The 12,084-nt window shown below is 37.7% G+C and overlaps 1 protein-coding gene across 3 annotated transcripts in view; it reads right to left on the bottom strand.

The window, feature by feature from the left end:
* The window catches only part of SLC44A1 (solute carrier family 44 member 1), a 185,197-nt gene that overhangs the window by 84,769 nt on the left and 88,344 nt on the right, over nt 1-12,084 (bottom strand). The gene's annotated exons all lie outside the window — the stretch shown is intronic.

Below are 12,084 nucleotides of genomic sequence, written 5' to 3'. Positions count from 1 at the left end.
TTAAAAATGATTCTTCCCTGGTAATTTATGTACAAATTTTAATTAATAATATTAAGGGTAATAACAACAGTAGTACTACCTTTATCGAGTGTCTGCCATATGTTAGGCCTTATATAAGATGAGATATACATATATATATGTATGTATGTATATATAAGTATATATTTTAAAGAGTCAAGTTTTAATTGTAACTGACCAAACTGCATCCAGGAATGTCTCCAAATAACCGAACAAAAGAAACATGATAAAATTCTCCCACTGAATAAACAAGGAGTTTTTGCCAGTCCCCGTGCTTCTGAGGGTTAGGACAAGAGCAGCTCATCCCTGAAGCTTGTTCTGTTCCCCATGCAAATTTCTCATCCCAGGAGGAGAGTTGGGGATGGGTGAGGGAGCTGTCTCCTCCTCCCATCATGCTGGGAACTCTTAGAAAGTCACTGGTGGGGTGAGCCTCTCCTCTCACTCCATATATATATTAATTATGTCATTTACCACAACTCTATTAGGCAGGCATTATTAAGCCCACTTTACAGAGGAGGAAATAGACGCTAAGAGATAAGGTAAATAACCTGTCCCAGATGACACAGTTACTAAGCAGCTGAGCTGGGATTAAACCCTAGATCTCTGACTACAAAACCCATCCTCAACTACACAAGCCATCTCTCTTTCGTATGTTTTCCATTACTAAATATTTAAAATCACTGCATGTAGAGCATATGCATTCAGATAATACATTATTTTTTTCTTATTTAAAAGGCAGGAAACACTAACTGTGAATAAACTGAACAAATTGATAAAGTCAGTAAATTGATAAAATGATTTCCAGTTTTCAGATAGTTTAAAAACAGCTTAAATTCAATCCTAGATTAGTTATGCAAACCACCACCAATTTCTCTAACTATATAGCTAATACACACCTAAACAATATATAAAATTCAGATAGAGACAGCCCACCAAATCCTTGATAAGTCTTATTTTACTGACCTACTAATTTTGTAAGACAGTAACTAGAATACTAGTTGTTCATTGTACAACAGATTTCGGTAACTGAGGCGATCTAGGCTCTAGTTCTAATTTTGCTGAGGACCTGCTGCATTATATCATGTAAACTGTTTACATTAATTGAAGTTCCTACAGATTACAAATTTGGTCAAATATTTTATTATTAAATACAAATAAAGGGGCCAGCCCAGTGGCGCAGTGGTTAAGTTTGCACGCTCTGCTTCTGGCGGTCCAGGGTTCGCAAGTTCGGATCCCAGGCACGGACCTATGCACCACTTATCAAGCCATGCTGTGACGGTGTCCCACATAAAGTAGAGGAAGATGGGCACGGATATTAGCCCAGGGCCAATCTTCCTCGCAAAAAGAGGAGGATTGGCAACAGGTGTTAGCTCAGGGCTAATCTTCCTCACACAAATAAATAAATAGAAATAGAATAGCTTTGCATTTATATTATAGCAATAATGGACTTTTAGACTGCACCACCATGGGAAAAGTTTAAAATATAATATGAAGTGAAAATGGCAAATTTAACATTGAATTAATTATGAAAACATTGTGTAAGGATGTGAGAAGGAACTGGAAGGAAACAGAGAGAAAAAAGATTTGCTGGGACAACAAAATTAGGAGTGATTTTATTTCATTTGTATCTTATTCTATCAATCAAAAGAATTTTTAGAAAGCCACAAACCTGCACTGAATTCAGTAATGCTGCCTCCAAACCAGCAACCAACTTGTTAAATGTTTAAATATATGGCCCTTAGTAGCATACTTACATAAACACATGTAGCATCTATTTTATATAAATATAATTCAAGTAATTTGACAATGTAAAATATGTTTAAAGCGATACTTGAAAGTTACAAGGCACTGTTCTTCATGTTTCTTCAGCTTCTTCAGATAGACTCAATAGGAAACTAAGTTTTTGAAGCTGTTTTTGATCATTCTTTTCCATTTTAATGACATTTTTTCAGTTAAGCATGAATATTAAATACCTAACTCTTCTGAAATTAGTCTTTCATGTTGACGCTAATGCCACTAGATTCTACTTATAGCAATTTTAGAGAAAACACGACAGCAATGGCAAGCAAACATTTTAGATAATCCTGAAATAGCTGGGAGTCCTGTTACAGAATTGCCCACAAAAAAATAGCAACTATGCCAATAACTGCAGAGCACCCAACATGATCATCACCATCCTGATCTGAATTGTCAACTTCTTTCAGAGTCTAAGATGGAATCGATTTGCACAATCTAAAAGGCCCTAACGAAAGCCCTTTGTGTCAGTGCTGTCACACACACCGCTCCATGTGAATTCGGGGAACATCATCTCCATCCCCACCTTTCTTCAGGTAAAAGGAGGTCAGCAGATGCGACAGAGTTCAATTCTATAAATACTTTCCCAGGATAACAGCCAATGAAAGGATAATAGCCTTATCTCTGATGGTATTCTGGGACACACGCCAGTACTAAATAGATCCTGTACTAAATAGATTAAAGGAAAAAGATCTTGACAATGTGTTCGTAGTAACAATCAGAAGAAACCCTAAACTGCTTCCACTCAAAGGGCTGATAGACAGGGAAGCCTCAATGAAGAACATTAAAATAACCCAGTAATGGCAAACATTTTACGAAAGTTTTTCTTTTCCTGCTTATTAGCTAATGCATTTTCAGCGAACATTTTTAAGGTAGTGTCTTTTTTTATTTTTTTTATAATATAAGTATAAACAATACTTAGCACAAGAGGCTTGGTCATAAACAGTAAGACAATGATTTTCTTCTAATGCAAAAAGCAGGGAAAAACGATACTTGAGTAATGAAAAGTCTAAAACAAAAAATAAACCTTATCTAAACCACACCAGAGGCAATCCATGCAACTCAGCCAATGTTATTCAAAGGCCATCAAAATGAGTGATCTTAGGAACCTAACTTGGGTATATAAACATTTATCTTGGTAAATGGTTGCTATAGCCCCCAGAATGTTTAACTACTACAATTTTTCAAATGCCTTATAACATTCAATTATTTATTCTTTAGCTCAATATCACTTATAACAACCCCCTCAGGAGGTATGTTTCCATCACCACGCTCCAAACACTACAGATGAGAAACATAAGTAATACTTCCAAGGCTTTATAAGCAATCACTGGCAAATTGAGAAATAGAATTCTTTACTCTCAGGCCACAATGCTTCCTCCGTGTCATTCCTAATAATCATAATCAGACAAGTATTCAACAAGCTCCTGGGCAAAAAACATACGTTCCACAGATACCACAAAAACAACATGTTTGAAAAAAAACATTTCCATCATCCACTCTCCAAATCTGCTCTGCCTCCTCCCATATATCTTCTATCCTGGTTAATGGCTCCACCACCCAGGAATTCCCCAACATGAAACATGGAAGTCATCCTGTATCCTCTTTATCTACCGCATTTCCATACCATTCAAGATGCCACGTCCTGAGAAAGAGACCTTTCCGTGTTATCTCAGATCTTCATGCGCTCTTATTGGGTCAGTTAAACTACTCTCCCAAAGGGTTTCTCATCTCCATCCTGCACACAACCTTCAGAAGGGTCTCTGTAAATTGGGTATTAGTTGTATTACATCCCTGCCCTCAGGATAAATTCCAAACTAAAGCAGGCCTCTATCTAAAACTCTAGCCTCATCTTAACATAAGGAAGGACTTACAATTCTTGCTGTTTAACCAGGTTCCAGGCTTTTTCACATGCTGTTTCCTCTGCTTGGGCTGTCCTTTCCTAACTAGCATCTGAGTGAGTGTTCAAGTTTGAGAAGAATTTCTACCAACTACTCAAGCTTCACCTCCTCTGTCAAGCTGCCTCTGATGCACCCAAATCAAGCCATTTACTGCTTAGCTCTATTATAAATTTAGCAGATTATTTTGTAACTTCTTGGTTTACACATCATCTCTATTTTTAGAATGTAAGCTGTTTGAGAACTGGGACCTTATGCCTTCAAAATATCTGGAATTTCTATCTCCTGGCACATAGACAGCACTAAAAAGCCATCTGTTGAATAAAACAGACATCCTGATTGAAAAAAAAAAAAATGAAATAGCTATTTCTAATCTCTTATATTTTGGTGTTACATGTTATATATAATGTTTCTATGCTTTTCACCATTCATTACAAAGTATACTACCTAAACTGGAATTTCTCAACCTTGGTCTGATGACTTTTTGGGTTGGGCAATTCTTGGTTGTAGAGCGCTGTCGTGTGCGTTGCAGGATGTATAGCAGCATCCCTGGTCTCTATCCCCTAACCCCTCACCCGGTTGTGACAAGCAAAAATGTCTCCAGACACTGCTAAATGTCTGGGAGAGAGAGGACAATTAAATTACCCTTAGTTGAGAACCACTGGTCTAAAACACGAAATTATTTGAAACAAAGATACAAAACAAAGAACTGGTAAGTCAGAGGCTAATTCTTCTTGCTTTAAAATTTTGATGTGCTAATCACAGTGATATCTGTAGGATACACTCAAATTAAGGAAAAAAAAGATTCCTTAAAATTGGTGATTTAGAAAGTTGTAGTTAATAAAAAAAGAAAATCTCTCAATGTAGAACAGTTTTCATTATGAAAAACAAATTACATTGCTGTGTGAAGTCCAATGAGTTTAACCCCTTTCTCTCTCTCTAATTAGAAAAGTGTGATATATTTATATGCTGCAACAATGCAAGACAATCTTCCAATTTAATTTCTAGTAACTAATGAAAAGCATGGACATACTTGCAATTCCCAAGTAGCATCCATTAACCAGCTCATGGTATAACATCACCTGTCGGCCACTACTGGCACATACTAGGCACACAACAAGTATCTGCTAAGTGAATTAACTTTGGACACGTATGTGCAAGACTTCTACTAGGTATCGTGGAGGACAAAGAGAAGTTTGACTGCCTACTATAATACAAGCTCCTTAAACGTGGGGACTGTACCTTGTCTCTCTGGCACATACTTAATGCTAATTAATTATTTGTTGAATGAAGGAATTAGTTAAAATTGTATTATCAAATGTAAGGATATTTTTTTTCCTTTTTTAATAATCAAGCTTCCCTTGCTGGCCTCTGACTTGGAGGCAATTAAATTAGTTGCTAGGGCTGATCATTTCATTCATTTACAAATGATACCAAGTCCAATCTTTTGGTTCACTGTGCCAAAAAGAATCCACATTAACCCTGTGGTTTAAGATGTATTGCTACCATCTGGTAAGAAAGAGGGTAATATACTGATCATTTATTGATACTAACTCTAAACTTAGACACTAAATAATAATCAAAGGCTTATTGTATTTACAAATTTTATCTGAATGCATTACATAATCTTTCAAGGTTTTCAACGGCAAAACAATGATCACCGAGAAAGCACCAAGCTGCAAGTCTCTACTCAAAATGGGAACAGCAGGTCACAAAGCTCTCAGAATTTATACAGAATACAGGACATTGAAGAAGCACTCTTTTTAAATGGGAGTGCTTTTTCACATGCTATAAATGGAGCACAAAAAAAAAGGAAAATAAGATTTCTGCCAGTTACTACTGTGTTAGGGAAAACAGAATATATATTACAAAATAGTTTGATAAGAGTAACGCAAAAGGTAACAAGGAATTCCATGTAAAATATTAGCACCAACTGAGAACATGCAGTCAGCCCTTAGAATAAGAATAACCTGTAAGAATAACCTTACAGGTTATTCTCATGTCTAAACTGCTGTTTAGAATTTAGATTGCAAGTAGAAAGAATGAAATGACATGCAAAGCATCCGGCACAGTGCATGGCACAAAGTAGGCATGAATAAATGGTACGTTGAAACAAAACACGGGGCTTACATCTGATTTATCTATTCAGGCTCGGATGCCCATGGTGAACAACGGGGACAGTGGAGTAAAGCGAAGGGTGGACTACGGGCCAGAGGTGGTGGGGCCAGAAGCAGAGAGGGGAGCGAGGAGGGGGAAGAACCGTCTGAACAGGCATTACCTCCCCTCCCTTCACCACCTGCCATGGTGTGCTGGGCTGAGATGAGTATCTCACATACAGCTAAGTCAGCTTCAGAGAGAGGGGGATTCTTTTCTCAATGTATACACTATCTGAGTTTTCAAAAATATTGATAATAACGAAGGAAAGAAACCTGTTCATCGGAAATTGCAGGGAAGGGAAGCTGATGGAATTCATGCTCTGCTGAAAATAAGAACTCATATGGGAGCTCTCGCCAGATGGTTTCAGTTTTCTCTGTAGGGCATAAGGTTAGGAAAGAGGAAGAACAAGACGGCCTAAGAGAAAAGGTATAAATAATCACTTAGAGAGTATGTATAAGAGAGATAAATGAATGAATGCAATGAATTCTTTAGAGAGGAATAAAAAGAACTGATTTCACGGCAATTCTGGTTAGATTGAAGCTAAACAATTTACCTGCTGGCGGCAACTCACATGGATACAGAATTGAGCAAAGGAGAACGTGTATTGAGGAAAAGAAATTATTAAGTGGCAATAGAAATGAAGAGGGAAATTCAGTTCACTGTCTCTTCAAAAAACATTTATGAACAGCTACTGTGTGAGGTCATATATTAGGGCTTGGATATTCAGAGATGAATACAGCATGATCCCGCCCCCAGGAAACTCACGCACTACTGCAGGAAGATAAGGAACTAAAGAAGTTTAATACTGACTCCTTATGGTATTCAGCAACTTTAACTTTCAAAGGCAGTTTTTAAGTTGTTTTATTCTCCAGCATCATATATTTACGATATTTGTGTCATATATAAACTATGAACCTTAATAATAAAATCCAGATTTGTATACCTACCAGACAACTCATGTACTAAAACTCATACTTTTATATTCACCTAAATTCTTCTGCTTGCCTTTCCAAGCTCTTCGTAATATGGCAGCAACTCCAAAGAACCAATCTAATCCCCAGCTATATCTTTCAAACTTTCTATTCTAGACAGACATACTTGACAGAAGCATTCCACCAACTTAAGTGTCCAAGAAAACAACTCCCTCTTGTCTAAAAGAAACAAAGAACTGAGGAAATGTTTTATTTGCCTAATAAATGTATTTCTTACATTACTACAGGAACCAAGAACTTTCCCTTATAAAGATTCTAAATAATTTGTAAAGATAACAAAAGTTCACACGACTGGGTGGTTGTAAGTGTTAAAAAGTACTTTCAAATATTGTTTTGGAAACATAAAATTCTTCGAAAAGGATTTATATTGTCTTTTCATTCTGGTAAGAAAAATGTTATTTTACCTGGTATTTTAAAATAAGGGTTAAAATGATCATTTAATAAGTTACTACCCCAAAAAGAATCTTCCTCTTTCATGAACTTTTTAATTGTGGTAAAATACACATAAAAAATGTACCATCTTAGCCATTTTTAAGTGTACAGTTCAGTAGCATTAAGTACATTCACATTATTGGGCAGCTATCACCACCGTCCATCTCCAGAACTCTTCACCTTGCAAAACTGAAACTCTTTAGGCAAAAAACAGTAACTCCTCATTCCTTTCTCCCACAGTCCCTGGCAATAACCATTCTACTTTCTGTCTCTGAATTTGACCACTCCAAGTACCTCATATAGAGGGAATCACACAGTATTTGTTCTTTCGTGACTGGCTTATTTCACTTAATATAACGTCTTCAACGTTCATCCATACTGTAGTATGTGTCAGCACTTCCTTCCTTTTTTTTTTTTAATTGTGGTAAAAACACATAACATAAAATTTCCCATCTTAACCATTTTTTAAATGTACAGTATAGTAGTATTAACTGTATGCACATTGTTGTGCAACAGAGCTTTAGAATGTCTTCATCTGGCAAAACTGAAACTAGACAACATTAAACACCATCTCCCCATTTCCCCCTCCCCCCAACCCCTGGAAACCACTATTCTACCTTCTAAGAGTTTGACTACTTTAGATAGCTCTATAAGTGAAATCATGCAGTATTTTTCTTTTTGTTACTGGCTTATTTCACCTAGCGTAATGTCTTCAAGGTTCATCCATGTTGTAGCATATGACAGGATTTCCTTATTTTTTATGGCTAATACTCCCTTGTACACATATACCACATTTTCTTTACCCATTCACCCATCAATGGACGTTTGGGTTGCTTCTACCTCTTGGCAGAATAATGCTACAATGAACGTGAATGTGCAAATATCTCTTCGAAATCCTCTGTCAATTCTTTTGGAAATATACTTAAAAGTGGGATTTCTGGATCATATAGTAATCTATTTTTTTTGAAGACTAATTTCTTAGAGCAGTTTTAGGTTCACAGCGAAATTGAGAGGAAGGTACAGAGATTCCCCATATACCTCCTGCCCCCACATATGCACAGACTCCCTCATTATCAATATCTCCCACCAGACTAGTACATTTGATACAACTGATGAACCTATATGGACACATCATAATCACCCAAAGCCCATAGTTTACATTAGTGTTCATTCTTGGTGTTGTACATTCTATGGGCACGGACAAATGTATAATGACACGTTTCCATCATTAAGGTATTATATATTTTCACTGCCCTAAAAAATCCTCTGTGGTAAAATTTTTAATTTTTAGAGGAACCTGATACTGTTTTCCATAGTGGACACACTAGTTTATATTTCTACCATTCTACAGTACACAAGGATTCCAATTTCTCTATATCCTCACCAACATTTGTTATTTTCTGTTTTGTACTTTTTTTTTTTTTTCCTCGATAGTTGCCATCTTAATGGGTGTAAGGCAGCATCTCACTGTCATTTTGATTTGGATTTCCCTGATGATTAGTGAGGTTTGGCATCTTTTCATGTCATTATTGGTCATTCATGTATCTTCTTTGGAGAAATGAGGATTCAAGTTCTTTACCCATTTTTAAATTATGTTGTTTGTTTTTACTGTTACGTTATAGGAGTTCTTTATATATTCTGGACATAAACCCCTTATCAGACATAAAATTTGCAAGTATTTTCTCCTATTTCCATGGGTTGCCTCTTCACTCAGCTGACTGCATCCTTTGAGGCACAGAAATTTTAAATTTTGATATAATCCAATTTCTCTATTTTTTTCTTTTGTTGCCTAGGCTTTTGGTTCATATCCAAGAAATCATTGCCAAATCCAGCGTCATGAAGCTTTCCTCTATGTTTTCTCATAAGAGCTTTTACAGTTTGCTCATGCATTTAGGTTCCTTCATGGCCTTTTAACAATTCTCTCTTACAGATTTGGAAATTTCCCACCTAAACCTAAATTATCTCTTAAAGATATTCCACTCTGAAATTAATGATTGAGAACTACAGATCTTAGGTCAAAGGGCCTGTGTATTTTCTAACAGAAATATAGCTGTAACAACAGGTGAACATAGATAAAAATAAAAATTACCTGCTTCTTCCAAATCAATTTGCACCTCAAATGATGGAAAGATAAAGGTGGTGGGAAGATATGCAGGAATTCTCTCAGTAACAAAAGTTATATTGGGATGAAATCTTACCAGGTCCAGTTTTAAGTTACCAACAAAGAACAATACAGATTCTTTTTGAGAAATTCAGAAATTTCAACTTAAGGCTGCTGTTAAAATTAAGGTGTTTAGGCCCCTACACCAAAGGCTCCCTCTCTACTATAATTTTATAGTTTTTCTATTTGCCTGTAAAAATATTATCTTTCCCATCCTCTATTGCCTGCTTGTTGATGGTGCCATTATTATTATTATTTTTTATGCCTAATCTGTGGACTTATTTTGCAAACAGCTGCCTCAAAGGCCTAAGGGTGCCTTTGTAGCAAGGCACCAATTTAAGAAGTTTGTTTTCTGAAATACTGTTTATTCATAAATATTCTTGAACATCTACTTTGTGCAAGACACTGTGGGAAATACAAAGCTGGGCAATTCACCAGAAGGGTCTTCTTAACAGGACCTTAACAGGCCAATCTCAGTATCTTACTCACTTAGAAGGATACTGGCTGGAAACAAAGCATGCCAGCAGGGCAGCAGGGGGCATTTCTCCCCAGTGGATCATCACAGCAGGCAACACAGCCGACAAGGAACTAGCTTTCTTCTAGCCCTCTAGATGAAAAGTCAGGTTCAAGGGACCAAGACTCACATCTAGTAGTTTCAAGAGAACATGTTAGAAGAGAACATGTTCAACACTAGATCATCACTTTGAATGCCAGGGTAAGATATATAGACTTTTATTTTACTTTTTTGTGTGTGTGAGGAAGATTAGCCCTGAGCTAACATCTGTTGCCAATCCCCCTCTTTTTGCTGAGGAAGACTGGCCCTGGGCTAACATCTGTGCCTATCTTCCACTACTTTATATGTGGGACGCCTGCCACAGGACAGCTTAATATGTGGTGTTTAGGTCTGTGCCTGGATCCGAACCTGCAAACCCCGGGCCGCCAAAGCGGAGTGCGCAAACTTAACCACCATGCCACTAGGCTGGCCCCTATTTTACTTTTTTACCACTGATTTCTGAGCAAGGGATTAATGTGATTGAAGCTCTAGGAATATTAATATGGCAGCAGTATGTAAGTGAGCTGGAAATAGAGACTGGAGGCAGTAAGACTATTACATTCCATTGGTGGAATAATAATGGTGATGATGATGATGAAGATAATGATGATGATGATGATGATGATGTAACAGCAGTAGCCAACACTCTTTTTTAGCAACTTACTATTTGCCAGAGACCATTCTAATCATTTTTCATGTATTAACTCCTCATAACAACCCTATGAAGTAGTTTAGGTACAAATACTATCCCTATTTCATAGATGGGGAAAGTGAGGCATGGAGAGATCAACTAACTTGTCCAGGGTCTCACTTTTTAAGGGGTAGGACCAACATTTGAACCCAGATAATCTAGCTCCAGAGCTTACACTCTGAACCACTCAACGACACCAACTCCCAGAGTACAGTGTATATGCTCACATTGTCTAAGATTTTAGAAAACCCTTAAGGAATAACTCGTCCCTCTCTAAGAAACCTGATCATGACAGGGCTGATAGTTCTGGTATGAGACTCAGCAAATCAACACAGGTTAGGATATCATATGGGAATAGAAAATGAGATCTTAAAGAGTAGTGGGTGCCTCTTTATTCAGTGTCCACCAAGTGCCCAGTATTCTTCATGCATCATCTCATTTAATCCTTAAAACCACCTAAAAGAGGGGCATTATTTTATTTTATTTATTTATTTTTTTGTGTATGTGAGGAAGATTAGCCCTGAGCTAACACCTGTTGCCAATCCTCCTCTTTTTACTGAGGAAGATTGGCCCTGGGCTAACATCCATGCCCATCTTCCTCTACTTTATACGGGACACCGCCACAGCATGGCTTTACAAGCGATGTGTCGATCTGTGCCCGGGATCCGAACCTGCGAACCCCGGACCGCCGAAGTGAAGTGTGCAAACTTAACCGCTATGCCACCGGGTCAGCCCCCAAGAGGGGCATTATTTTAAATCTTCACTTTTTCACATGAGGAAATCTAGGCTCAGAGAGGCTACACCTTCTGTTCCTCATTACAGAGCCAGTCAGTGACAGAAGCAGAATTAGAATCCAGATCCAAATCAATCCCATGCTCTTCTCACTATTTTATGCTGCAGGCATGTAGCGGTGGGACAGGAATACTGCCAGTCCAGAAAGCAGCAGCCCTTCTGCCCCTAGACGGCTACCACTCCCATTTGGAAGACTCTGGAGCCATGCTAGTGTGTGTATTACTATACCCTAGGCTATTTCTCTACCCAGCTAGAAGTTATACCCCGTGCATGCCTGAGTCAGCCCTGGTTCCAAGGAATAGAACTAGCCTGTGAATCTGGGCAGGACTAAGGCAGCTCTGAGGATTCCTACACACAAAATACAAACATGAAACCTCATGGAAGTTCAAAAACACTGGAGGCGCTATCAGTATGTGGCCCTCCACGAAGAGAGGTTAAAAAAAATTCTCTGAAGAGGCGAGTCATGTGGAGCTGAAGATAGCACCTAGAGATTAGAAACCCAGGAGAACAGAGGTAGAGTTCATAAATTGACTACGCTTGTTTTCTCAGCTCATTCCCACATATTTAACCTCAAAGTTTCTCAAAACTTTATTCTT

The sequence above is a fragment of the Diceros bicornis genome, chromosome 28, assembly GCF_020826845.1.
Source record: "Diceros bicornis minor isolate mBicDic1 chromosome 28, mDicBic1.mat.cur, whole genome shotgun sequence".
NCBI lineage: Eukaryota > Metazoa > Chordata > Mammalia > Perissodactyla > Rhinocerotidae > Diceros > Diceros bicornis.
Note: the sequence above shows the minus strand (reverse complement) of the source record. Positions and strands in the feature narration are given on the sequence as shown.